The 26,295-nt window shown below is 53.4% G+C and overlaps 21 non-coding genes across 21 annotated transcripts; 10 read left to right on the top strand and 11 right to left on the bottom strand.

Moving 5' to 3' along the window:
• Nucleotides 1-406: 406 nt before the first annotated feature.
• Nucleotides 407-479, bottom strand: TRNAR-ACG (transfer RNA arginine (anticodon ACG)). Its single transcript has one exon. It is a non-coding gene; the product is annotated as a tRNA-Arg (tRNA).
• A 1,308-nt stretch (nt 480-1,787) lies between these two features.
• On the bottom strand, nt 1,788-1,860 carry TRNAR-ACG (transfer RNA arginine (anticodon ACG)). The gene has a single exon. It is a non-coding gene; the product is annotated as a tRNA-Arg (tRNA).
• A 1,300-nt stretch (nt 1,861-3,160) lies between these two features.
• Nucleotides 3,161-3,233, bottom strand: TRNAH-AUG (transfer RNA histidin (anticodon AUG)). Its single transcript has one exon. It is a non-coding gene; the product is annotated as a tRNA-His (tRNA).
• Nucleotides 3,234-5,603: 2,370 nt separating this feature from the next.
• TRNAE-UUC (transfer RNA glutamic acid (anticodon UUC)) lies at nt 5,604-5,675 on the top strand. The gene has a single exon. It is a non-coding gene; the product is annotated as a tRNA-Glu (tRNA).
• Nucleotides 5,676-7,618: 1,943 nt separating this feature from the next.
• Nucleotides 7,619-7,690, top strand: TRNAE-UUC (transfer RNA glutamic acid (anticodon UUC)). The gene has a single exon. It is a non-coding gene; the product is annotated as a tRNA-Glu (tRNA).
• Nucleotides 7,691-8,195: 505 nt separating this feature from the next.
• TRNAR-ACG (transfer RNA arginine (anticodon ACG)) lies at nt 8,196-8,268 on the bottom strand. Its single transcript has one exon. It is a non-coding gene; the product is annotated as a tRNA-Arg (tRNA).
• Nucleotides 8,269-9,612: 1,344 nt separating this feature from the next.
• On the top strand, nt 9,613-9,684 carry TRNAE-UUC (transfer RNA glutamic acid (anticodon UUC)). Its single transcript has one exon. It is a non-coding gene; the product is annotated as a tRNA-Glu (tRNA).
• Nucleotides 9,685-10,189: 505 nt separating this feature from the next.
• Nucleotides 10,190-10,262, bottom strand: TRNAR-ACG (transfer RNA arginine (anticodon ACG)). Its single transcript has one exon. It is a non-coding gene; the product is annotated as a tRNA-Arg (tRNA).
• A 1,372-nt stretch (nt 10,263-11,634) lies between these two features.
• On the top strand, nt 11,635-11,706 carry TRNAE-UUC (transfer RNA glutamic acid (anticodon UUC)). Its single transcript has one exon. It is a non-coding gene; the product is annotated as a tRNA-Glu (tRNA).
• Nucleotides 11,707-12,211: 505 nt separating this feature from the next.
• TRNAR-ACG (transfer RNA arginine (anticodon ACG)) lies at nt 12,212-12,284 on the bottom strand. Its single transcript has one exon. It is a non-coding gene; the product is annotated as a tRNA-Arg (tRNA).
• Nucleotides 12,285-13,018: 734 nt separating this feature from the next.
• Nucleotides 13,019-13,090, top strand: TRNAE-UUC (transfer RNA glutamic acid (anticodon UUC)). The gene has a single exon. It is a non-coding gene; the product is annotated as a tRNA-Glu (tRNA).
• A 505-nt stretch (nt 13,091-13,595) lies between these two features.
• Nucleotides 13,596-13,668, bottom strand: TRNAR-ACG (transfer RNA arginine (anticodon ACG)). The gene has a single exon. It is a non-coding gene; the product is annotated as a tRNA-Arg (tRNA).
• A 734-nt stretch (nt 13,669-14,402) lies between these two features.
• TRNAE-UUC (transfer RNA glutamic acid (anticodon UUC)) lies at nt 14,403-14,474 on the top strand. The gene has a single exon. It is a non-coding gene; the product is annotated as a tRNA-Glu (tRNA).
• Nucleotides 14,475-14,979: 505 nt separating this feature from the next.
• Nucleotides 14,980-15,052, bottom strand: TRNAR-ACG (transfer RNA arginine (anticodon ACG)). Its single transcript has one exon. It is a non-coding gene; the product is annotated as a tRNA-Arg (tRNA).
• Nucleotides 15,053-15,786: 734 nt separating this feature from the next.
• TRNAE-UUC (transfer RNA glutamic acid (anticodon UUC)) lies at nt 15,787-15,858 on the top strand. Its single transcript has one exon. It is a non-coding gene; the product is annotated as a tRNA-Glu (tRNA).
• Nucleotides 15,859-16,363: 505 nt separating this feature from the next.
• TRNAR-ACG (transfer RNA arginine (anticodon ACG)) lies at nt 16,364-16,436 on the bottom strand. The gene has a single exon. It is a non-coding gene; the product is annotated as a tRNA-Arg (tRNA).
• Nucleotides 16,437-17,746: 1,310 nt separating this feature from the next.
• On the bottom strand, nt 17,747-17,819 carry TRNAR-ACG (transfer RNA arginine (anticodon ACG)). Its single transcript has one exon. It is a non-coding gene; the product is annotated as a tRNA-Arg (tRNA).
• Nucleotides 17,820-19,121: 1,302 nt separating this feature from the next.
• On the bottom strand, nt 19,122-19,194 carry TRNAH-AUG (transfer RNA histidin (anticodon AUG)). Its single transcript has one exon. It is a non-coding gene; the product is annotated as a tRNA-His (tRNA).
• Nucleotides 19,195-21,563: 2,369 nt separating this feature from the next.
• Nucleotides 21,564-21,635, top strand: TRNAE-UUC (transfer RNA glutamic acid (anticodon UUC)). Its single transcript has one exon. It is a non-coding gene; the product is annotated as a tRNA-Glu (tRNA).
• A 1,309-nt stretch (nt 21,636-22,944) lies between these two features.
• Nucleotides 22,945-23,016, top strand: TRNAE-UUC (transfer RNA glutamic acid (anticodon UUC)). The gene has a single exon. It is a non-coding gene; the product is annotated as a tRNA-Glu (tRNA).
• A 1,309-nt stretch (nt 23,017-24,325) lies between these two features.
• TRNAE-UUC (transfer RNA glutamic acid (anticodon UUC)) lies at nt 24,326-24,397 on the top strand. Its single transcript has one exon. It is a non-coding gene; the product is annotated as a tRNA-Glu (tRNA).
• The last annotated feature ends 1,898 nt before the right edge of the window (nt 24,398-26,295 follow it).

The following is a 26,295-nucleotide window of genomic DNA, read 5'->3' as shown; positions in this document are numbered from 1 at the left end:
GGCACCCCATGCAGTCTGTCCGTGTTTCAGGCTCCCGATTCCTCAGTATGAGGGCTGGACTTGCAAGAAGAAGGGCCGACTACAAGCGGCTTGGGTATGAGGCGCATACCAATGTCTGCGGCTTTCATACCCGAGATCTCGTCTGCACCCACCTTTGAGGCGTGACGTGTCCCCCGCACCCCCCGTCAAGAGAGCAACGGTGGGACCACATTTGGAAAACAGGCCGCCTTGCATTGAAACCGTTGCTGCAAGACGTTAAAGGCCAGAGGAAAGAAGGGCGCCCTGACAGACCGTCATTTCCGCTGACCTCGAGTGTTAAGCGTTCAGTACCTCGGCCAAGGCTAGGGAGAAGACGGAGACTACACAATCACAATTGGGGTTAAATTAAAAACAAAACGCGCTTCCCCGAGCCAGGTAGGAGTCGAACCTACAATCTTCTGATCCGTAGTCAGACGCGTTATCCATTGCGCCACTGGCCCTCGTGGGTCTGCGCATACCCCTATCCTTCCACAAAAGAGAGGTGCTGTGCTTGCCCCCTCCCCACATTACACAGCTCTTTAGTAAATAATGCTACTCTTCATTTTGGAGCTGACTCTCAAGCCGCTTCATCTTCCAGTCCTATCTAGAAAGGAAGGCCCTGAAAAGTTGGCAGCAATTGCAAAGCAGGATTTGCCTTCATTTATTGGGGGTGGGGGTTGGGGTCAATCGGTCAGGGGCTTACTTCCCCACACACTTCAGGAGCGCCACAGGGACTCTTCTCCAGCCTGCCAATAGGCTGCAGATATTTGCCCCCAGCCAATGCTGCACTTTGGGGGCAAGGGGCAGGTTTCAGGTGGCAAGACGGGAAGCAAAGGGTTAATGAGGCGTGCCCCAGCACTCACGCGCCTCCGAGAGGAACTGCAGACTCTCTTGCCCATTTCAGCAAAAGGGGACCGTCCACCCCTGATAGGGCTCGAACCGCGACCCTTGGTTCTTGCGTGTTCTCTCAAGCTAGTCATTTTTAGATTGGTCTTGGTATTGTGCTTTGCTTAGCCACTGTAAGCAATGACAGCTCAATACCAGAGCAGCGTAAAGCTTGATTTCTGCCACTGAAAGTGCATCTCGGTCATTTGCGTGGGACACCGCCGGTCAAGCTTCTCAAGCAACCTGCCAGTGGTGGACCCATGGGGCACTGCTCTCAGGATCTCCATAACCTGCTTCTTGCTGACAGCCTCCCATATGGTCTAGCGGTTAGGATTCCTGGTTTTCACCCAGGCGGCCCGGGTTTGACTCCCGGTATGATAAGACTACCCTTTTCTACATAGAACTCCCGATTCCATTTCTGCTGCATTTACATTTTGAGAAAAACCTGAATTTGCCCACATTGTTTCCCGTGGGGCCCCGGCGGCCCCATGCAGTCTGTCAGTGTTTCAGGCTCCCGATTCCTCAGTATGAGGGCTGGACTTGCAAGAAGAAGGGCCGGCTACAAGCGGCTTGGGTATGAGTTGCATACCAATGTCTGCGGCTTTCATACGCGAGATCTCGTCTGCACCACCTTTGAGGCGTGACGTGTCCCCCGCAACCCCCATCAAGAGAGCAACGGTGGGACCACATTTGGAAAACAGGCCACCTTGCATTGAAACCGTTGCTGCAAGACGTTAAAGGCCAGAGGAAAGAAGGGCGCCCTGACAGACCGTTATTTCCGCTGACCTCGAGTGTTAAGCGTTCAGAACCTCGGCCAAGGCTAGGGAGAAGACGAGACTACGCAATCACAATTGGGGTTAAATTAAAAACGAAACGCGTTTCCCCAAGCCAGGTAGGAGTTGAACCTACAATCTTCTGATCCGTAGTCAGACGCGTTATCCATTGTGCCACTGGCCCTCGTGGGTCTGCGCATACCCCTATCCTTCCACAAAAGAAGAGGTGCTGTGCTTGCCCCCTCCCCACATTACACAGCTCTTTTGAAAATAATGCTACTCTTCATTTTGGAGCTGACTCTCAAGCCGCTTCATCTTCCAGTCCTATCTAGAAAGGAAGGCCCTGAAAAGTTGGCAGCAATTGCAAAGCAGGATTTGCCTTCATTTATTGGGGTTGGGGGAGTGGGGTCAATCGGTCAGGGGCTTACTTCCCCACACACTTCAGGAGCGCCACAGGGCTCTTCTCCAGCCTGCCAATAGGCTGCAGATATTTGCCCCCAGCCAACGCTGCACTTTGGGGGCAGGGGGCAGGTTTCAGGTGGCAAGACGGGCAGCAAAGGGTTAATGAGGCGTGCCCCAGCACTCACGCGCCTCTGAGAGGAACTGCAGACTCTCTTGCCCATTTTAGCAAAAGGGACCGTCCATAGGGCTCGAACCGCTGCCCTTGGTTCTTGCGTGTTCTCTCAAGCTAGTCATTTTTAGATTGGTCTTGGTATTGTGCTTTGCTTAGCCACTGTAAGCAATGACAGCTCAATACCAGAGCAGCGTAAAGCTTGATTTCTGCCACTGAAAGTGCATCTCGGTCATTTGCGTGGGACACCGCCGGTCAAGCTTCTCAAGCATCCTGCCAGTGGTGACCCATGGGGCACTGCTCTCATGATTCTCCATAGCCTGCTTCTTGTTGACAGCCTCCCATATGGTCTACCAGTTAGGATTTCTGGTTTTCACCTAGGTGGCCTGGGTTCGACTCCCGGTATGGGAAACTAGCCTTTTCTACATAGAACTCCTGATTCCGTTTCTGCTGCATTTACATTTTGAGAAAAGCCTGAATTTCCCCACATTGTTTCCCGTGGGGCCCCGGCGGCCCCATGCAGTCTGTCCGTGTTTCAGGCTCCCGATTCCTCAGTATGAGGGCTGGACTTGCAAGAAGAAGGGCCGACTACAAGCGGCTTGGGTATGAGGCGCATACCAATGTCTGCGGCTTTCATACCCGAGATCTCGTCTGCACCCACCTTTGAGGCGTGACTTGTCCACCACACCCCTGTCAAGAGAGCAACGGTGGGACCACATTTGGAAAACAGGCCGCCTTGCATTGAAACCTTGCTGCAAGACGTTAAAGGCCTGAGGAAAGAAGGGCGCCCTGACAGACCGTTATTTCCGCTGACCTCGAGTGTTAAGCGTTCAGTACCTCGGCCAAGGCTAGGGAGAAGATGGAGACTACGCAATTACAATTGGGGTTAAATTAAAAACGAAACACGCTTCCCCGAGCCAGGTAGGAGTCGAAACTACAATCTTCTGATCCATAGTCAGACGCGTTATCCATTGCGCCACTGGCCCTCGTGGGTCTGCGCATACCCCTATCCTTCCACAAAAGAGAGGTGCTGTGCTTGCCCCTCGCCACATTACACAGCTCTTTAGAAAATAATGCTACTCTTCATTTTGGAGCTGACTCTCAAGCCGCTTCATCTTCCAGTCCTATCTAGAAAGGAAGGCCCTGAAAGGTTGGCAGCAATTGCAAAGCAGGATTTGCCTTCATTTATTGGGGTTGGGGGGGGTGGGGTCAATCGGTCACGGGCTTACTTCCCCACACACTTCAGGAGCGCCACAGGGACTCTTCTCCAGCCTGCAAATAGGCTGCAGATATTTGCCCCCAGCCAACGCTGCACTTTGGGGGCAAGGGGCAGGATTCAGGTGGCAAGACGGGCAGCAAAGGGTTAATGAGGCGTGCCCCAGCACTCACACGCCTCCGAGAGGAACTGCAGACTCTCTTGCCCATTTTAGCAAAAGGGGACCGTCCACCCCTGATAGGGCTCGAACCGCTGCGCTTGGTTCTTGCATGTTCTCTCAAGTTAGTCATTTTTAGATTGGTCTTGGTATTGTGCTTTGCTTAGCCACTGTAAGCAATGACAGCTCAATACCAGATCAGCGTAAAGCTTCATTTCTGCCACTGAAAGTGCATCTCGGTCATTTGCGTGGGACACCGCCGGTCAAGCTTCTCAAGCATCCTGCCAGTGGTGGACCCATGGGGCACTGCTCTCAGGATCTCCATAACCTGCTTCTTGATGACAGACTCCCATATGGTCTAGCGGTTAGGATTCCTGGTTTTCCCCAAGCGGCCCTGGTTCGACTCCCGGTATGGGAAGATTAGCCTTTTCTACATGGAACTCCCGATTCCGTTTCTGCTGCATTTACATTTTGAGAAAAGCCTGAATTTCCCCACATTGTTTCCCATGGGGGCCCGGCGGCCCCATGCAGTCTGTCCATGTTTCAGGCTCCCGATTCCTCAGTATGAGGGCTGGACTTGCAAGAAGAAGGACCGACTACAAGCAGCTTGGGTATGAGGCGCATACCAATGTCTGCGGCTTTCATGCCCGAGATCTCATCTGCACCCACCTTTGAGGCGTGACGTGTCCCCCGCACCCCCCATCAAGAGAGCAACGGTGGAACCACATTTGGAAAACAGGCCGCCTTGCATTGAAACCGTTGCAGCAGGACGTTAAAGGCCAGAGGAAAGAAGGGCGCCCTGACAGACCGTTATTTCCGCTGACCAGCGAGTGGGCTGGACTTGCAAGAAGAAGGACCGACTACAAGCGGCTTGGGTATGAGGCGCATACCAATGTCTGCGGCTTTCATGCCCGAGATCTCGTCTGCACCCACCTTTGAGGCGTGACGTGTCCCCCGCACCCCCCATCAAGAGAGCAACGGTGGGACCACATTTGGAAAACAGGCCGCCTTGCATTGAAACCGTTGCTGCAAGACGTTAAAGGCCAGAGGAAAGAAGGGCGCCCTGACAGACCGTCATTTCCGCTGACCTCGAGTGTTAAGCGTTCAGTACCTCGGCCAAGGCTAGGGAGAAGACGGAGACTACGCAAATACAATTGGGGTTAAATTAAAAACGAAACGCGCTTCCCCGACCCAGGTAGGAGTCGAACCTACAATCTTCTGATCCGTAGTCAGACTTTATCCATTGCGCCACTGGCCCTCGTGGGTCTGCGCATACCCCTATCCTTCCACAAAAGAGAGGTGCTGTGCTTGCCCCCTCCCCACATTACACAGCTCTTTAGAAAATAATGCTACTCTTCATTTTGGAGCTGACTGTCAAGCAGCTTCATCTTCCAGTCCTATCTAGAAAGGAAGGCCCTGAAAAGTTGGCAGCAATTGCAAAGCAGGATTTGCCTTCATTTATTGGGGTTGGGGTCAATTGGTCAGGGGCTTACTTCCCCACACACTTCAGGAGCGCCACAGGGACTCTTCTCCAGCCTGCCAATAGGCTGCAGATATTTGCCCCCAGCCAACGCTGCACTTTGGGCGCAAGGGGCAGGTTTCAGGTGGCAAGACGGGCAGCAAAGGGTTAATGAGGCGTGCCCCAGCACTCACGCGCCTCCGAGAGGAACTGCAGACTCTCTTGCCCATTTTAGCAAAAGGGGACCGTCCACCTCTGATAGGGCTCGAACCGCTGCCCTTGGTTCTTGCGTGTTCTCTCAAGCTAGTCATTTTTAGATTGGTATTGGTATTGTGCTTTGCTTAGCCACTGTAAGCAATGACAGCTCAACACCAGAGCAGCGTAAAGCTTGATTTCTGCCACTGAAAGTGCATCTCGGTCATTTGCGTGGGATACCGCCGGTCAAGCTTCTCAAGCATCCTGACAGTGGTGACCCATGGGGCACTGCTCTCAGGATCTCCATAGCCTGCTTCTTGCTGATAGCCTCCCATATGGTCTAGCGGTTAGGATTCCTGGTTTTCACCCAGGTGGCCCGGGTTCGACTCCCGGTATGGGAAGACTAGCCTTTTCTACATAGAACTCCCGATTCCGTTTCTGCTGCATTTACATTTTGAGAAAAGCCTTAATTTCCCCACATTGTTTCCAGTGGGGCCCCGGCGGCCCCATGCAGTCTGTCCGTGTTTCAGGCTCCCGATTCCTCAGTATGAGGGCTGGACTTGCAAGAAGAAGGGCCGACTACAAGCGGCTTGGGTATGAGGCGCATACCAATGTCTGCGGCTTTCATACCCGAGATCTTGTCTGCACCCACCTTTGAGGCGTGACTTGTCCCCCACACCCTCCGTCAAGAGATCAACGGTGGGACCACATTTGGAAAACAGGCCGCCTTGCATTGAAACCGTTGCTGCAAGACGTTAAAGGCCTGAGGAAAGAAGGGCGCCCTGACAGACCGTTATTTCCGCTGACCTCGAGTGTTAAGCGTTCAGTACCTCGGCCAAGGCTAGGGAGAAGACGGAGACTATGCAATTACAATTGGGGTTAAATTAAAAACGAAACGCGCTTCCCCGAGCCAGGTAGTTGTCGAAACTACAATCTTCTGATCCATAGTCAGACGCATTATTCATTGCGCCACTGGCCCTCGTGGGTCTGCGCATACCCCTATCCTTCCACAAAAGAGAGGTGCTGTGCTTGCCCCTCCCCACATTACACAGCTCTTTAGAAAATAATGATACTCTTCATTTTGGAGCTGACTCTCAAGCCGCTTCATCTTCCAGTCCTATCTAGAAAGGAAGGCCCTGAAAAGTTGGCAGCAATTGCAAAGCAGGATTTGCCTTCATTTATTGGGGTTGGGGGTGGGGTCAATCGGTCAGGGGCTTACTTCCCCACACACTTCAGGAGCGCCACAGGGACTCTTCTCCAGCCTGCCAATAGGCTGCAGATATTTGCCCCCAGCCAATGCTGCACTTTGGGGGCAAGGGGCAGGTTTCAGGTGGCAAGACGGGCAGCAAAGGGTTAATGAGGCGTGCCCCAGCACTCACGCGCCTCCGAGAGGAACTGCAGACTCTCTTGCCCATTTTAGCAAAAGGGGACCGTCCACCCCTGATGGGGCTCGAACCCCTGCCCCTTCTGTTAGCATGGCCTGCGCCTTCCCCCCTAGGCTAGGGAGGCCATCCCCATGCAGATACCGTCCCGCACTACAGACCCGTCAGCCGCTTTGCCACTCTGCATTTTCAGACGGCAGGGAGTGAGGGAGTGAGGGAGGGAGGGAGGGAGGAAGGGAGGGAGGGGGGAGGGAAGGAGGGGGGGAGAGGGGAGCTCAAACGCCAGTAGGCAGGCAGCCTTGCTGTCTGCTGCCTACCGGAGCTGCTGTGTGCAGTGCCCACAAGCCTCTCAGCGCTTGCCTGTGTGCAGCAGCACCCTTCACACTTCCGCCTGTCGCCCCATGACAGGTGGGGGCGGGGGCTTGGGCACACGAGAGAGCCTGGGAGGGACAGCTCGCACTCCAACCAGTGATCCCAAAACCCACTCTCTCTGGCCCTAATCCTGTCTCTCTTTCTTTCCTTCTTTCCTTCCTTTCTTTCCCTCACTTGCTGTTTTTTCTTTCTTTCTTTCTTTCTTTCTTTCTTTCTTTCTTTCTTTCTTTCTTTCTTTCTTTCTTTCTTTCTTTCTTTCTTTCTTTCTTTCTTTCTTTCTTTCTTTCTTTCTTTCTTTCCTTGCTTCTTTCCTTGCTTCCTTTCTTTCTTTACCACTTACCTTTTGTCTTTCTTCCTTTCTTTCTCAGGCAGCCATCATTAGACAAGTCTTGGTATTGTGCTTTGCTTAGCCACTGCAAGCAATGACAGCTCAATACCAGAGCAGCGTAAAGCTTGATTTCTGCCACTGAAAGTGCATCTCGGTCATTTGCGTGGGACACCACCGGTCAAGCTTCTCAAGCATCCTGCCAGTGGTGGACCCATGGGGCACTGCTCTCAGGATCTCCATAACCTGCTTCTTGCTGACAGCCTCCCATATGGTCTAGCGGTTAGGATTCCTGGTTTTCACCCAGGCGGCCCGGGTTCGACTCCCGGTATGGGAAGACTAGCCTTTTCTACATAGAACTCCCGATTCCGTTTCTGTTGCATTTACATTTTGAGAAAAGCCTGAATTTCCCCACATTGTTTCCCTTGGGGCCCCGGCGGCCCCATGCAGTCTGTCCGTGTTTCAGGCTCCCGATTCCTCAGTATGAGGGCTGGACTTGCAAGAAGAAGGGCCGACTACAAGCGGCTTGGGTATGAGGTGCATACCAATGTCTGCGGCTTTCATACCCGAGATCTCGTCTGCACCCACCTTTGAGGCGTGACGTGTCCCCCGCACCCCCCGTCAAGAGAGCAACGGTGGGACCACATTTGGAAAACAGGCCGCCTTGCATTGAAACCGTTGCTGCAAGACGTTAAAGGCCAGAGGAAAGAAGGGCGCCCTGACAGACCGTCATTTCCGCTGACCTCGAGTGTTAAGCGTTCAGTACCTCGGCCAAGGCTAGGGAGAAGACAGAGACTACGCAATCACAATTGGGGTTAAATTAAAAACAAAACGCGCTTCCCCGAGCCAGGTAGGAGTCGAACCTACAATCTTCTGATCCGTAGTCAGACGCGTTATCCATTGCGCCACTGGCCCTCGTGGGTCTGCGCATACCCCTATCCTTCCACAAAAGGGAGGTGCTGTGCTTGCCCCCTCCCCACATTACACAGCTCTTTAGAAAATAATGCTACTCTTCATTTCGGAGCTGACTCTCAAGCCGCTTCATCTTCCAGTCCTATCTAGAAAGGAAGGCCCTGAAAAGTTGGCAGCAATTGCAAAGCAGGATTTGCCTTCATTTATTGGGGTTGGGGGGGTGGGGTCAATCGGTCAGGGGCTTACTTCCCCACACACTTCAGGAGCGCCACAGGGACTCTTCTCAAGCCTGCCAATAGGCTGCAGATATTTGCCCCCAGCCAATGCTGCACTTTGGGGGCAAGGGGCAGGTTTCAGGTGGCAAGACGGGCAGCAAAGGGTTAATGAGGCGTGCCCCAGCACTCACGCGCCTCCGAGAGGAACTGCAGACTCTCTTGCCCATTTTAGCAAAAGGGGACCGTCCACCCCTGATGGGGCTCGAACCCCTGCCCCTTCTGTTAGCATGGCCTGCGCCTTCCCCCCTAGGCTAGGGAGGCCATCCCCATGCAGATACCGTCCCGCACTACAGACCCGTCAGCCGCTTTGCCACTCTGCATTTTCAGACGGGAGGGAGTGAGGGAGTGAGGGAGGGAGGGAGGGAGGAAGGGAGGGAGGGGGGGAGGGAAGGAGGGGGGAGAGGGGAGCTCAAACGCCAGTAGGCAGGCAGCCTTGCTGTCTGCTGCCTACCGGAGCTGCTGTGTGCAGTGCCCACAAGCCTCTCAGCGCTTGCCTGTGTGCAGCAGCACCCTTCACACTTCCGCCTGTCGCCCCATGACAGGTGGGGGCGGGGGCTTGGGCACACGAGAGAGCCTGGGAGGGACAGCTCGCACTCCAACCAGTGATCCCAAAACCCACTCTCTCTGGCCCTAATCCTGTCTCTCTTTCTTTCCTTCTTTCCTTCCTTTCTTTCCCTCACTTGCTGTTTTTTCTTTCTTTCTTTCTTTCTTTCTTTCTTTCTTTCTTTCTTTCTTTCTTTCTTTCTTTCTTTCTTTCTTTCTTTCTTTCTTTCTTTCTTTCCTTGCTTCTTTCCTTGCTTCCTTTCTTTCTTTACCACTTACCTTTTGTCTTTCTTCCTTTCTTTCTCAGGCAGCCATCATTAGACAAGTCTTGGTATTGTGCTTTGCTTAGCCACTGCAAGCAATGACAGCTCAATACCAGAGCAGCGTAAAGCTTGATTTCTGCCACTGAAAGTGCATCTCGGTCATTTGCGTGGGACACCACCGGTCAAGCTTCTCAAGCATCCTGCCAGTGGTGGACCCATGGGGCACTGCTCTCAGGATCTCCATAACCTGCTTCTTGCTGACAGCCTCCCATATGGTCTAGCGGTTAGGATTCCTGGTTTTCACCCAGGCGGCCCGGGTTCGACTCCCGGTATGGGAAGACTAGCCTTTTCTACATAGAACTCCCGATTCCGTTTCTGTTGCATTTACATTTTGAGAAAAGCCTGAATTTCCCCACATTGTTTCCCTTGGGGCCCCGGCGGCCCCATGCAGTCTGTCCGTGTTTCAGGCTCCCGATTCCTCAGTATGAGGGCTGGACTTGCAAGAAGAAGGGCCGACTACAAGCGGCTTGGGTATGAGGTGCATACCAATGTCTGCGGCTTTCATACCCGAGATCTCGTCTGCACCCACCTTTGAGGCGTGACGTGTCCCCCGCACCCCCCGTCAAGAGAGCAACGGTGGGACCACATTTGGAAAACAGGCCGCCTTGCATTGAAACCGTTGCTGCAAGACGTTAAAGGCCAGAGGAAAGAAGGGCGCCCTGACAGACCGTCATTTCCGCTGACCTCGAGTGTTAAGCGTTCAGTACCTCGGCCAAGGCTAGGGAGAAGACAGAGACTACGCAATCACAATTGGGGTTAAATTAAAAACAAAACGCGCTTCCCCGAGCCAGGTAGGAGTCGAACCTACAATCTTCTGATCCGTAGTCAGACGCGTTATCCATTGCGCCACTGGCCCTCGTGGGTCTGCGCATACCCCTATCCTTCCACAAAAGGGAGGTGCTGTGCTTGCCCCCTCCCCACATTACACAGCTCTTTAGAAAATAATGCTACTCTTCATTTCGGAGCTGACTCTCAAGCCGCTTCATCTTCCAGTCCTATCTAGAAAGGAAGGCCCTGAAAAGTTGGCAGCAATTGCAAAGCAGGATTTGCCTTCATTTATTGGGGTTGGGGGGGTGGGGTCAATCGGTCAGGGGCTTACTTCCCCACACACTTCAGGAGCGCCACAGGGACTCTTCTCAAGCCTGCCAATAGGCTGCAGATATTTGCCCCCAGCCAATGCTGCACTTTGGGGGCAAGGGGCAGGTTTCAGGTGGCAAGACGGGCAGCAAAGGGTTAATGAGGCGTGCCCCAGCACTCACGCGCCTCCGAGAGGAACTGCAGACTCTCTTGCCCATTTTAGCAAAAGGGGACCGTCCACCCCTGATGGGGCTCGAACCCCTGCCCCTTCTGTTAGCATGGCCTGCGCCTTCCCCCCTAGGCTAGGGAGGCCATCCCCATGCAGATACCGTCCCGCACTACAGACCCGTCAGCCGCTTTGCCACTCTGCATTTTCAGACGGGAGGGAGTGAGGGAGTGAGGGAGGGAGGGAGGGAGGAAGGGAGGGAGGGGGGGAGGGAAGGAGGGGGGAGAGGGGAGCTCAAACGCCAGTAGGCAGGCAGCCTTGCTGTCTGCTGCCTACCGGAGCTGCTGTGTGCAGTGCCCACAAGCCTCTCAGCGCTTGCCTGTGTGCAGCAGCACCCTTCACACTTCCGCCTGTCGCCCCATGACAGGTGGGGGCGGGGGCTTGGGCACACGAGAGAGCCTGGGAGGGACAGCTCGCACTCCAACCAGTGATCCCAAAACCCACTCTCTCTGGCCCTAATCCTGTCTCTCTTTCTTTCCTTCTTTCCTTCCTTTCTTTCCCTCACTTGCTGTTTTTTCTTTCTTTCTTTCTTTCTTTCTTTCTTTCTTTCTTTCTTTCTTTCTTTCTTTCTTTCTTTCTTTCTTTCTTTCTTTCTTTCTTTCTTTCTTTCTTTCTTTCTTTCTTTCTTTCTTTCCTTGCTTCTTTCCTTGCTTCCTTTCTTTCTTTACCACTTACCTTTTGTCTTTCTTCCTTTCTTTCTCAGGCAGCCATCATTAGACAAGTCTTGGTATTGTGCTTTGCTTAGCCACTGCAAGCAATGACAGCTCAATACCAGAGCAGCGTAAAGCTTGATTTCTGCCACTGAAAGTGCATCTCGGTCATTTGCGTGGGACACCACCGGTCAAGCTTCTCAAGCATCCTGCCAGTGGTGGACCCATGGGGCACTGCTCTCAGGATCTCCATAACCTGCTTCTTGCTGACAGCCTCCCATATGGTCTAGCGGTTAGGATTCCTGGTTTTCACCCAGGCGGCCCGGGTTCGACTCCCGGTATGGGAAGACTAGCCTTTTCTACATAGAACTCCCGATTCCGTTTCTGTTGCATTTACTTTTTGAGAAAAGCCTGAATTTCCCCACTTTGTTTCCCTTGGGGCCCCGGCGGCCCCATGCAGTCTGTCCGTGTTTCAGGCTCCCGATTCCTCAGTATGAGGGCTGGACTTGCAAGAAGAAGGGCCGACTACAAGCGGCTTGGGTATGAGGTGCATACCAATGTCTGCGGCTTTCATACCCGAGATCTCGTCTGCACCCACCTTTGAGGCGTGACGTGTCCCCCGCACCCCCCGTCAAGAGAGCAACGGTGGGACCACATTTGGAAAACAGGCCGCCTTGCATTGAAACCGTTGCTGCAAGACGTTAAAGGCCAGAGGAAAGAAGGGCGCCCTGACAGACCGTCATTTCCGCTGACCTCGAGTGTTAAGCGTTCAGTACCTCGGCCAAGGCTAGGGAGAAGACAGAGACTACGCAATCACAATTGGGGTTAAATTAAAAACAAAACGCGCTTCCCCGAGCCAGGTAGGAGTCGAACCTACAATCTTCTGATCCGTAGTCAGACGCGTTATCCATTGCGCCACTGGCCCTCGTGGGTCTGCGCATACCCCTATCCTTCCACAAAAGGGAGGTGCTGTGCTTGCCCCCTCCCCACATTACACAGCTCTTTAGAAAATAATGCTACTCTTCATTTCGGAGCTGACTCTCAAGCCGCTTCATCTTCCAGTCCTATCTAGAAAGGAAGGCCCTGAAAAGTTGGCAGCAATTGCAAAGCAGGATTTGCCTTCATTTATTGGGGTTGGGGGGGTGGGGTCAATCGGTCAGGGGCTTACTTCCCCACACACTTCAGGAGCGCCACAGGGACTCTTCTCCAGCCTGCCAATAGGCTGCAGATATTTGCCCCCAGCCAATGCTGCACTTTGGGGGCAAGGGGCAGGTTTCAGGTGGCAAGACGGGCAGCAAAGGGTTAATGAGGCGTGCCCCAGCACTCACGCGCCTCCGAGAGGAACTGCAGACTCTCTTGCCCATTTTAGCAAAAGGGGACCGTCCATCCCTGATAGGGCTCGAACCGCTGCCCTTGGTTCTTGCGTGTTCTCTCAAGCTAGTCATTTTTAGATTGGTCTTGGTATTGTGCTTTGCTTAGCCACTGTAAGCAATGACAGCTCAATACCAGAGCAGCGTAAAGCTTGATTTCTGCCACTGAAAGTGCATCTCGGTCATTTGCGTGGGACACCACCGGTCAAGCTTCTCAAGCATCCTGCCAGTGGTGGACCCATGGGGCACTGCTCTCAGGATCTCCATAACCTGCTTCTTGCTGACAGCCTCCCATATGGTCTAGCGGTTAGGATTCCTGGTTTTCACCCAGGCGGCCCGGGTTCGACTCCCGGTATGGGAAGACTAGCCTTTTCTACATAGAACTCCCGATTCCGTTTCTGTTGCATTTACATTTTGAGAAAAGCCTGAATTTCCCCACATTGTTTCCCTTGGGGCCCCGGCGGCCCCATGCAGTCTGTCCGTGTTTCAGGCTCCCGATTCCTCAGTATGAGGGCTGGACTTGCAAGAAGAAGGGCCGACTACAAGCGGCTTGGGTATGAGGTGCATACCAATGTCTGCGGCTTTCATACCCGAGATCTCGTCTGCACCCACCTTTGAGGCGTGACGTGTCCCCCGCACCCCCCGTCAAGAGAGCAACGGTGGGACCACATTTGGAAAACAGGCCGCCTTGCATTGAAACCGTTGCTGCAAGACGTTAAAGGCCAGAGGAAAGAAGGGCGCCCTGACAGACCGTCATTTCCGCTGACCTCGAGTGTTAAGCGTTCAGTACCTCGGCCAAGGCTAGGGAGAAGACAGAGACTACGCAATCACAATTGGGGTTAAATTAAAAACAAAACGCGCTTCCCCGAGCCAGGTAGGAGTCGAACCTACAATCTTCTGATCCGTAGTCAGACGCGTTATCCATTGCGCCACTGGCCCTCGTGGGTCTGCGCATACCCCTATCCTTCCACAAAAGGGAGGTGCTGTGCTTGCCCCCTCCCCACATTACACAGCTCTTTAGTAAATAATGCTACTCTTCATTTTGGAGCTGACTCTCAAGCCGCTTCATCTTCCAGTCCTATCTAGAAAGGAAGGCCCTGAAAAGTTGGCAGCAATTGCAAAGCAGGATTTGCCTTCATTTATTGGGGGTGGGGGGTTGGGGTCAATCGGTCAGGGGCTTACTTCCCCACACACTTCAGGAGCGCCACAGGGACTCTTCTCCAGCCTGCCAATAGGCTGCAGATATTTGCCCCCAGCCAATGCTGCACTTTGGGGGCAAGGGGCAGGTTTCAGGTGGCAAGACGGGAAGCAAAGGGTTAATGAGGCGTGCCCCAGTACTCACGCGCCTCCGAGAGGAACTGCAGACTCTCTTGCCCATTTCAGCAAAAGGGGACCGTCCACCCCTGATAGGGCTCGAACCGCTACCCTTGGTTCTTGCGTGTTCTCTCAAGCTAGTCATTTTTAGATTGGTCTTGGTATTGTGCTTTGCTTAGCCACTGCAAGCAATGACAGCTCAATACCAGAGCAGCGTAAAGCTTGATTTCTGCCACTGAAAGTGCATCTCGGTCATTTGCGTGGGACACCGCCGGTCAAGCTTCTCAAGCAACCTGCCAGTGGTGGACCCATGGGGCACTGCTCTCAGGATCTCCATAACCTGCTTCTTGCTGACAGCCTCCCATATGGTCTAGCGGTTAGGATTCCTGGTTTTCACCCAGGCCGCCCGGGTTCGACTCCCGGTATGGGAAGACTAGCCTTTTCTACATAGAACTCCCGATTCCGTTTCTGTTGCATTTACATTTTGAGAAAAGCCTGAATTTCCCCACATTGTTTCCCGTGGGGCCCCGGCAGCCCCATGCAGTCTGTCCGTGTTTCAGGCTCCCGATTCCTCAGTATGAGGGCTGGACTTGCAAGAAGAAGGGCCGACTACAAGCGGCTTCGGTATGAGGTGCATACCAATGTCTGCGGCTTTCATACCCGAGATCTCGTCTGCACCCACCTTTGAGGCGTGACGTGTCCCCCGCACCCCCTGTCAAGAGGGCAACGGTGGGACCACATTTGGAAAACAGGCTGCCTTGCATTGAAACCGTTGCTGCAAGACGTTAAAGGCCAGAGGAAAGAAGGGCGCCCTGACAGACCGTCATTTCCGCTGACCTCGAGTGTTAAGCGTTCAGTACCTCGGCCAAGGCTAGGGAGAAGACGGAGACTACGCAATCACAATTGGGGTTAAATTAAAAACGAAACGCGCTTCCCCGAGCCAGGTAGGAGTCGAACCTACAATCTTCTGATCCGTAGTCAGACGCGTTATCCATTGCGCCACTGGCCCTCGTGGGTCTGCGCATACCCCTATCCTTCCACAAAAGAGAGGTGCTGTGCTTGCCCCCTCCCCACATTACACAGCTCTTTAGTAAATAATGCTACTCTTCATTTTGGAGCTGACTCTCAAGCCGCTTCATCTTCCAGTCCTATCTAGAAAGGAAGGCCCTGAAAAGTTGGCAGCAATTGCAAAGCAGGATTTGCCTTCATTTATTGGGGGTGGGGGGTTGGGGTCAATCGGTCAGGGGCTTACTTCCCCACACACTTCAGGAGCGCCACAGGGACTCTTCTCCAGCCTGCCAATAGGCTGCAGATATTTGCCCCCAGCCAATGCTGCACTTTGGGGGCAAGGGGCAGGTTTCAGGTGGCAAGACGGGAAGCAAAGGGTTAATGAGGCGTGCCCCAGCACTCACGCGCCTCCGAGAGGAACTGCAGACTCTCTTGCCCATTTCAGCAAAAGGGGACCATCCACCCCTGATAGGGCTCGAACCGCTACCCTTGGTTCTTGCGTGTTCTCTCAAGCTAGTCATTTTTAGATTGGTCTTGGTATTGTGCTTTGCTTAGCCACTGTAAGCAATGACAGCTCAATACCAGAGCAGCGTAAAGCTTGATTTCTGCCACTGAAAGTGCATCTCGGTCATTTGCGTGGGACACCGCCGGTCAAGCTTCTCAAGCAACCTGCCAGTGGTGGACCCATGGGGCACTGCTCTCAGGATCTCCATAACCTGCTTCTTGCTGACAGCCTCCCATATGGTCTAGCGGTTAGGATTCCTGGTTTTCACCCAGGCGGCCCGGTTTCGACTCCCGGTATGGGAAGACTAGCCTTTTCTACATAGAACTTCCGATTCCGTTTCTGTTGCATTTACATTTTGAGAAAAGCCTGAATTTCCCCACATTGTTTCCCGTGGGGCCCCGGCAGCCCCATGCAGTCTGTCCGTGTTTCAGGCTCCCGATTCCTCAGTATGAGGGCTGGACTTGCAAGAAGAAGGGCCGACTACAAGCGGCTTGGGTATGAGGTGCATACCAATGTCTGCGGCTTTCATACCCGAGATCTCGTCTGCACCCACCTTTGAGGCGTGACGTGTCCCCCGCACCCCCCGTCAAGAGAGCAACGGTGGGACCACATTTGGAAAACAGGCCGCCTTGCATTGAAACCGTTGCTGCAAGACGTTAAAGGCCAGAGGAAAGAAGGGCGCCCTGACAGACCGTCATTTCCGCTGACCTCGAGTGTTAAGCGTTCAGTACCTCGGCCAAGGCTAGGGAGAAGACGGAGACTACACAATCACAATTGGGGTTAAATTAAAAACAAAACGCGCTTCCCCGAGCCAGGTAGGAGTCGAACCTACAATCTTCTGATCCGTAGTCAGACGCGTTATCCATTGCGCCACTGGCCCTCGTGGGTCTGCGCATACCCCTATCCTTCCACAAAAGGGAGGTGCTGTGCTTGCCCCCTCCCCACATTACACAGCTCTTTAGTAAATAATGCTACTCTTCATTTTGGAGCTGACTCTCAAGCCGCTTCATCTTCCAGTCCTATCTAGAAAGGAAGGCCCTGAAAAGTTGGCAGCAATTGCAAAGCAGGATTTGCCTTCATTTATTGGGGGTGGGGGTTGGGGTCAATCGGTCAGGGGCTTACTTCCCCACACACTTCAGGAGCGCCACAGGGACTCTTCTCCAGCCTGCCAATAGGCTGCAGATATTTGCCCCCAGCCAATGCTGCACTTTGGGGGCAAGGGGCAGGTTTCAGGTGGCAAGACGGGAAGCAAAGGGTTAATGAGGCGTGCCCCAGCACTCACGCGCCTCCGAGAGGAACTGCAGACTCTCTTGCCCATTTCAGCAAAAGGGGACCGTCCACCCCTGATAGGGCTCGAACCGCGACCCTTGGTTCTTGCGTGTTCTCTCAAGCTAGTCATTTTTAGATTGGTCTTGGTATTGTGCTTTGCTTAGCCACTGTAAGCAATGACAGCTCAATACCAGAGCAGCGTAAAGCTTGATTTCTGCCACTGAAAGTGCATCTCGGTCATTTGCGTGGGACACCGCCGGTCAAGCTTCTCAAGCAACCTGCCAGTGGTGGACCCATGGGGCACTGCTCTCAGGATCTCCATAACCTGCTTCTTGCTGACAGCCTCCCATATGGTCTAGCGGTTAGGATTCCTGGTTTTCACCCAGGCGGCCCGGGTTTGACTCCCGGTATGATAAGACTACCCTTTTCTACATAGAACTCCCGATTCCATTTCTGCTGCATTTACATTTTGAGAAAAACCTGAATTTGCCCACATTGTTTCCCGTGGGGCCCCGGCGGCCCCATGCAGTCTGTCAGTGTTTCAGGCTCCCGATTCCTCAGTATGAGGGCTGGACTTGCAAGAAGAAGGGCCGGCTACAAGCGGCTTGGGTATGAGTTGCATACCAATGTCTGCGGCTTTCATACGCGAGATCTCGTCTGCACCCACCTTTGAGGCGTGACGTGTCCCCCGCAACCCCCATCAAGAGAGCAACGGTGGGACCACATTTGGAAAACAGGCCACCTTGCATTGAAACCGTTGCTGCAAGACGTTAAAGGCCAGAGGAAAGAAGGGCGCCCTGACAGACCGTTATTTCCGCTGACCTCGAGTGTTAAGCGTTCAGAACCTCGGCCAAGGCTAGGGAGAAGACGGAGACTACGCAATCACAATTGGGGTTAAATTAAAAACGAAACGCGTTTCCCCAAGCCAGGTAGGAGTTGAACCTACAATCTTCTGATCCGTAGTCAGACGCGTTATCCATTGTGCCACTGGCCCTCGTGGGTCTGCGCATACCCCTATCCTTCCACAAAAGAGAGGTGCTGTGCTTGCCCCCTCCCCACATTACACAGCTCTTTTGAAAATAATGCTACTCTTCATTTTGGAGCTGACTCTCAAGCCGCTTCATCTTCCAGTCCTATCTAGAAAGGAAGGCCCTGAAAAGTTGGCAGCAATTGCAAAGCAGGATTTGCCTTCATTTATTGGGGTTGGGGGAGTGGGGTCAATCGGTCAGGGGCTTACTTCCCCACACACTTCAGGAGCGCCACAGGGGCTCTTCTCCAGCCTGCCAATAGGCTGCAGATATTTGCCCCCAGCCAACGCTGCACTTTGGGGGCAGGGGGCAGGTTTCAGGTGGCAAGACGGGCAGCAAAGGGTTAATGAGGCGTGCCCCAGCACTCACGCGCCTCTGAGAGGAACTGCAGACTCTCTTGCCCATTTTAGCAAAAGGGACCGTCCATAGGGCTCGAACCGCTGCCCTTGGTTCTTGCGTGTTCTCTCAAGCTAGTCATTTTTAGATTGGTCTTGGTATTGTGCTTTGCTTAGCCACTGTAAGCAATGACAGCTCAATACCAGAGCAGCGTAAAGCTTGATTTCTGCCACTGAAAGTGCATCTCGGTCATTTGCGTGGGACACCGCCGGTCAAGCTTCTCAAGCATCCTGCCAGTGGTGACCCATGGGGCACTGCTCTCATGATCTCCATAGCCTGCTTCTTGTTGACAGCCTCCCATATGGTCTACCAGTTAGGATTTCTGGTTTTCACCTAGGTGGCCTGGGTTCGACTCCCGGTATGGGAAGACTAGCCTTTTCTACATAGAACTCCTGATTCCGTTTCTGCTGCATTTACATTTTGAGAAAAGCCTGAATTTCCCCACATTGTTTCCCGTGGGGCCCCGGCGGCCCCATGCAGTCTGTCCGTGTTTCAGGCTCCCGATTCCTCAGTATGAGGGCTGGACTTGCAAGAAGAAGGGCCGACTACAAGCGGCTTGGGTATGAGGCGCATACCAATGTCTGCGGCTTTCATACCCGAGATCTCGTCTGCACCCACCTTTGAGGCGTGACTTGTCCACCACACCCCCTGTCAAGAGAGCAACGGTGGGACCACATTTGGAAAACAGGCCGCCTTGCATTGAAACCGTTGCTGCAAGACGTTAAAGGCCTGAGGAAAGAAGGGCGCCCTGACAGACCGTTATTTCCGCTGACCTCGAGTGTTAAGCGTTCAGTACCTCGGCCAAGGCTAGGGAGAAGATGGAGACTACGCAATTACAATTGGGGTTAAATTAAAAACGAAACACGCTTCCCCGAGCCAGGTAGGAGTCGAAACTACAATCTTCTGATCCATAGTCAGACGCGTTATCCATTGCGCCACTGGCCCTCGTGGGTCTGCGCATACCCCTATCCTTCCACAAAAGAGAGGTGCTGTGCTTGCCCCTCGCCACATTACACAGCTCTTTAGAAAATAATGCTACTCTTCATTTTGGAGCTGACTCTCAAGCCGCTTCATCTTCCAGTCCTATCTAGAAAGGAAGGCCCTGAAAGGTTGGCAGCAATTGCAAAGCAGGATTTGCCTTCATTTATTGGGGTTGGGGGGTGGGGTCAATCGGTCACGGGCTTACTTCCCCACACACTTCAGGAGCGCCACAGGGACTCTTCTCCAGCCTGCAAATAGGCTGCAGATATTTGCCCCCAGCCAACGCTGCACTTTGGGGGCAAGGGGCAGGATTCAGGTGGCAAGACGGGCAGCAAAGGGTTAATGAGGCGTGCCCCAGCACTCACACGCCTCCGAGAGGAACTGCAGACTCTCTTGCCCATTTTAGCAAAAGGGGACCGTCCACCCCTGATAGGGCTCGAACCGCTGCGCTTGGTTCTTGCATGTTCTCTCAAGTTAGTCATTTTTAGATTGGTCTTGGTATTGTGCTTTGCTTAGCCACTGTAAGCAATGACAGCTCAATACCAGATCAGCGTAAAGCTTCATTTCTGCCACTGAAAGTGCATCTCGGTCATTTGCGTGGGACACCGCCGGTCAAGCTTCTCAAGCATCCTGCCAGTGGTGGACCCATGGGGCACTGCTCTCAGGATCTCCATAACCTGCTTCTTGATGACAGACTCCCATATGGTCTAGCGGTTAGGATTCCTGGTTTTCCCCCAAGCGGCCCTGGTTCGACTCCCGGTATGGGAAGATTAGCCTTTTCTACATGGAACTCCCGATTCCGTTTCTGCTGCATTTACATTTTGAGAAAAGCCTGAATTTCCCCACATTGTTTCCCATGGGGGCCCGGCGGCCCCATGCAGTCTGTCCATGTTTCAGGCTCCCGATTCCTCAGTATGAGGGCTGGACTTGCAAGAAGAAGGACCGACTACAAGCAGCTTGGGTATGAGGCGCATACCAATGTCTGCGGCTTTCATGCCCGAGATCTCATCTGCACCCACCTTTGAGGCGTGACGTGTCCCCCGCACCCCCCATCAAGAGAGCAACGGTGGAACCACATTTGGAAAACAGGCCGCCTTGCATTGAAACCGTTGCTGCAGGACGTTAAAGGCCAGAGGAAAGAAGGGCGCCCTGACAGACCGTTATTTCCGCTGACCAGCGAGTGGGCTGGACTTGCAAGAAGAAGGACCGACTACAAGCGGCTTGGGTATGAGGCGCATACCAATGTCTGCGGCTTTCATGCCCGAGATCTCGTCTGCACCCACCTTTGAGGCGTGACGTGTCCCCCGCACCCCCCATCAAGAGAGCAACGGTGGGACCACATTTGGAAAACAGGCCGCCTTGCATTGAAACCGTTGCTGCAAGACGTTAAAGGCCAGAGGAAAGAAGGGCGCCCTGACAGACCGTCATTTCCGCTGACCTCGAGTGTTAAGCGTTCAGTACCTCGGCCAAGGCTAGGGAGAAGACGGAGACTACGCAAATACAATTGGGGTTAAATTAAAAACGAAACGCGCTTCCCCGACCCAGGTAGGAGTCGAACCTACAATCTTCTGATCCGTAGTCAGACTTTATCCATTGCGCCACTGGCCCTCGTGGGTCTGCGCATACCCCTATCCTTCCACAAAAGAGAGGTGCTGTGCTTGCCCCCTCCCCACATTACACAGCTCTTTAGAAAATAATGCTACTCTTCATTTTGGAGCTGACTGTCAAGCAGCTTCATCTTCCAGTCCTATCTAGAAAGGAAGGCCCTGAAAAGTTGGCAGCAATTGCAAAGCAGGATTTGCCTTCATTTATTGGGGTTGGGGTCAATTGGTCAGGGGCTTACTTCCCCACACACTTCAGGAGCGCCACAGGGACTCTTCTCCAGCCTGCCAATAGGCTGCAGATATTTGCCCCCAGCCAACGCTGCACTTTGGGCGCAAGGGGCAGGTTTCAGGTGGCAAGACGGGCAGCAAAGGGTTAATGAGGCGTGCCCCAGCACTCACGCGCCTCCGAGAGGAACTGCAGACTCTCTTGCCCATTTTAGCAAAAGGGGACCGTCCACCTCTGATAGGGCTCGAACCGCTGCCCTTGGTTCTTGCGTGTTCTCTCAAGCTAGTCATTTTTAGATTGGTATTGGTATTGTGCTTTGCTTAGCCACTGTAAGCAATGACAGCTCAACACCAGAGCAGCGTAAAGCTTGATTTCTGCCACTGAAAGTGCATCTCGGTCATTTGCGTGGGATACCGCCGGTCAAGCTTCTCAAGCATCCTGACAGTGGTGACCCATGGGGCACTGCTCTCAGGATCTCCATAGCCTGCTTCTTGCTGATAGCCTCCCATATGGTCTAGCGGTTAGGATTCCTGGTTTTCACCCAGGTGGCCCGGGTTCGACTCCCGGTATGGGAAGACTAGCCTTTTCTACATAGAACTCCCGATTCCGTTTCTGCTGCATTTACATTTTGAGAAAAGCCTTAATTTCCCCACATTGTTTCCAGTGGGGCCCCGGCGGCCCCATGCAGTCTGTCCGTGTTTCAGGCTCCCGATTCCTCAGTATGAGGGCTGGACTTGCAAGAAGAAGGGCCGACTACAAGCGGCTTGGGTATGAGGCGCATACCAATGTCTGCGGCTTTCATACCCGAGATCTTGTCTGCACCCACCTTTGAGGCGTGACTTGTCCCCCACACCCTCCGTCAAGAGATCAACGGTGGGACCACATTTGGAAAACAGGCCGCCTTGCATTGAAACCGTTGCTGCAAGACGTTAAAGGCCTGAGGAAAGAAGGGCGCCCTGACAGACCGTTATTTCCGCTGACCTCGAGTGTTAAGCGTTCAGTACCTCGGCCAAGGCTAGGGAGAAGACGGAGACTATGCAATTACAATTGGGGTTAAATTAAAAACGAAACGCGCTTCCCCGAGCCAGGTAGGAGTCGAAACTACAATCTTCTGATCCATAGTCAGACGCGTTATTCATTGCGCCACTGGCCCTCGTGGGTCTGCGCATACCCCTATCCTTCCACAAAAGAGAGGTGCTGTGCTTGCCCCTCCCCACATTACACAGCTCTTTAGAAAATAATGCTACTCTTCATTTTGGAGCTGACTCTCAAGCCGCTTCATCTTCCAGTCCTATCTAGAAAGGAAGGCCCTGAAAAGTTGGCAGCAATTGCAAAGCAGGATTTGCCTTCATTTATTGGGGTTGGGGGTGGGGTCAATCGGTCAGGGGCTTACTTCCCCACACACTTCAGGAGCGCCACAGGGACTCTTCTCCAGCCTGCCAATAGGCTGCAGATATTTGCCCCCAGCCAACGCTGCACTTTGGGGACAAGGGGCAGGTTTCAGGTGGCAAGACGGGCAGCAAAGGGTTAATGAGGCGTGCCCCAGCACTCACGCGCCTCCGAGAGGAACTGCAGACTCTCTTGCCCATTTTAGCAAAAGGGGACCGTCCACCCCTGATAGGGCTTGAACCGCTGCCCTTGGTTCTTGCATGTTCTCTCAAGCTAGTCATTTTTAGATTGGTCTTGGTATTGTGCTTTGCTTAGCCACTGTAAGCAATGACAGCTCAATACCAGAGCAGCGTAAAGCTTGATTTCTGCCACTGAAAGTGCATCTCGGTCATTTGCGTGGGACACCGCCGGTCAAGCTTCTCAGGCATCCTGCCAGTGGTGGACCCATGGGGCACTGCTCTCAGGATCTCCATAACCTGCTTCTTGCTGACAGCCTCCCATATGGTCTAGCGGTTAGGATTCCTGGTTTTCACCCAGGCGGCCCGGGTTAGTCTCCCGGTATGGGAAGACTAGCCTTTTCTACATAGAACTCCCGATTCCGTTTCTGCTGCATTTACATTTTGAGAAAAGCCTGAATTTCCCCACATTGTTTCCCGTGGGGCCCCGGCGGCCCCATGCAGTCTGTCCGTGTTTCAGGCTCCCGATTCCTCAGTATGAGGACTGGACTTGCAAGAAGAAGGGCCGGCTACAAGTGGCTTGGGTATGAGGCGCATACCAATGTCTGCGGCTTTCATACCCAAGATCTCGTCTGCACCCACCTTTGAGGCGTGACGTGTCCCCCGCACCCCCCATCAAGAGAGCAAAGGTGGGACTACATTTGGAAAACAGGCTGCCTTGCATTGAAACCGTTGCTGCGAGACGTTAAAGGCCAGAGGAAAGAAGGGCGCCCTGACAGACCGTTATTTCCGCTGACCTCGAGTGTTAAGCGTTCAGTACCTCGGCCAAGGCTAGGGAGAAGACGGAGACTATGCAATTACAATTGGGGTTAAATTAAAAACGAAACGCGCTTCCCCGAGCCAGGTAGGAGTCGAAACTACAATCTTCTGATCCATAGTCAGACGCGTTATTCATTGCGCCACTGGCCCTCGTGGGTCTGCGCATACCCCTATCCTTCCACAAAAGAGAGGTGCTGTGCTTGCCCCTCGCCACATTACACAGCTCTTTAGAAAATAATGCTACTCTTCATTTTGGAGCTGACTCTCAAGCCGCTTCATCTTCCAGTCCTATCTAGAAAGGAAGGCCCTGAAAAGTTGGCAGCAATTGCAAAGCAGGATTTGCCTTCATTTATTGGGGTTGGGGGTGGGGTCAATCGGTCAGGGGCTTACTTCCCCACACACTTCAGGAGCGCCACAGGGACTCTTCTCCAGCCTGCCAATAGGCTGCAGATATTTGCCCCCAGCCAACGCTGCACTTTGGGGACAAGGGGCAGGTTTCAGGTGGCAAGACGGGCAGCAAAGGGTTAATGAGGGGTGCCCCAGCACTCACACGCCTCCGAGAGGAACTGCAGACTCTCTTGCCCATTTTAGCAAAAGGGGACCGTCCACCCCTGATAGGGCTCGAACCGCTGCCCTTGGTTCTTGCATGTTCTCTCAAGCTAGTCATTTTTAGATTGGTCTTGGTATTGTGCTTTGCTTAGCCACTGTAAGCAATGACAGCTCAATACCAGAGCAGCGTAAAGCTTGATTTCTGCCACTGAAAGTGCATCTCGGTCATTTGCGTGGGACACCGCCGGTCAAGCTTCTCAAGCATCCTGCCAGTGGTGGACCCATGGGGCACTGCTCTCAGGATCTCCATAACCTGCTTCTTGCTGACAGCCTCCCATATGGTCTAGCGGTTAGGATTCCTGGTTTTCACCCAGGCGGCCCGGGTTAGTCTCCCGGTATGGGAAGACTAGCCTTTTCTACATAGAACTCCCGATTCCGTTTCTGCTGCATTTACATTTTGAGAAAAGCCTGAATTTCCCCACATTGTTTCCCGTGGGGCCCCGGCGGCCCCATGCAGTCTGTCCGTGTTTCAGGCTCCCGATTCCTCAGTATGAGGACTGGACTTGCAAGAAGAAGGGCCGGCTACAAGTGGCTTGGGTATGAGGCGCATACCAATGTCTGCGGCTTTCATACCCAAGATCTCGTCTGCACCCACCTTTGAGGCGTGACGTGTCCCCCGCACCCCCCATCAAGAGAGCAACGGTGGGACCACATTTGGAAAACAGGCTGCCTTGCATTGAAACCGTTGCTGCGAGACGTTAAAGGCCAGAGGAAAGAAGGGCGCCCTGTCAGACCGTTATTTCCGCTGACCTCGAGTGTTAAGCGTTCAGTACCTCGGCCAAGGCTAGGGAGAAGATGGAGACTATGCAATTACAATTGGGGTTAAATTAAAAACGAAACGCGCTTCCCCGAGCCAGGTAGTTGTCGAAACTACAATCTTCTGATCCATAGTCAGACGCATTATTCATTGCGCCACTGGCCCTCGTGGGTCTGCGCATACCCCTATCCTTCCACAAAAGAGAGGTGCTGTGCTTGCCCCTCCCCACATTACACAGCTCTTTAGAAAATAATGATACTCTTCATTTTGGAGCTGACTCTCAAGCCGCTTCATCTTCCAGTCCTATCTAGAAAGGAAGGCCCTGAAAAGTTGGCAGCAATTGCAAAGCAGGATTTGCCTTCATTTATTGGGGTTGGGGGTGGGGTCAATCGGTCAGGGGCTTACTTCCCCACACACTTCAGGAGCGCCACAGGGACTCTTCTCCAGCCTGCCAATAGGCTGCAGATATTTGCCCCCAGCCAATGCTGCACTTTGGGGGCAAGGGGCAGGTTTCAGGTGGCAAGACGGGCAGCAAAGGGTTAATGAGGCGTGCCCCAGCACTCACGCGCCTCCGAGAGGAACTGCAGACTCTCTTGCCCATTTTAGCAAAAGGGGACCATCCACCCCTGATGGGGCTCGAACCCCTGCCCCTTCTGTTAGCATGGCCTGCGCCTTCCCCCCTAGGCTAGGGAGGCCATCCCCATGCAGATACCGTCCCGCACTACAGACCCGTCAGCCGCTTTGCCACTCTGCATTTTCAGACGGCAGGGAGTGAGGGAGTGAGGGAGGGAGGGAGGGAGGAAGGGAGGGAGGGGGGAGGGAAGGAGGGGGGAGAGGGGAGCTCAAACGCCAGTAGGCAGGCAGCCTTGCTGTCTGCTGCCTACCGGAGCTGCTGTGTGCAGTGCCCACAAGCCTCTCAGCGCTTGCCTGTGTGCAGCAGCACCCTTCACACTTCCGCCTGTCGCCCCATGACAGGTGGGGGCGGGGGCTTGGGCACACGAGAGAGCCTGGGAGGGACAGCTCGCACTCCAACCAGTGATCCCAAAACCCACTCTCTCTGGCCCTAATCCTGTCTCTCTTTCTTTCCTTCTTTCCTTCCTTTCTTTCCCTCACTTGCTGTTTTTTCTTTCTTTCTTTCTTTCTTTCTTTCTTTCTTTCTTTCTTTCTTTCTTTCTTTCTTTCTTTCTTTCTTTCTTTCTTTCTTTCTTTCTTTCTTTCCTTGCTTCTTTCCTTGCTTCCTTTCTTTCTTTACCACTTACCTTTTGTCTTTCTTCCTTTCTTTCTCAGGCAGCCATCATTAGACAAGTCTTGGTATTGTGCTTTGCTTAGCCACTGCAAGCAATGACAGCTCAATACCAGAGCAGCGTAAAGCTTGATTTCTGCCACTGAAAGTGCATCTCGGTCATTTGCGTGGGACACCACCGGTCAAGCTTCTCAAGCATCCTGCCAGTGGTGGACCCATGGGGCACTGCTCTCAGGATCTCC

This window comes from Ambystoma mexicanum, chromosome 4p (genome assembly GCF_040938575.1).
Source record: "Ambystoma mexicanum isolate Mex_15411 chromosome 4p, UKY_AmexF1_1, whole genome shotgun sequence".
Classification (NCBI taxonomy): Eukaryota; Metazoa; Chordata; class Amphibia; order Caudata; family Ambystomatidae; genus Ambystoma; species Ambystoma mexicanum.
This window is presented reverse-complemented; position numbering and strand designations above follow the sequence as displayed.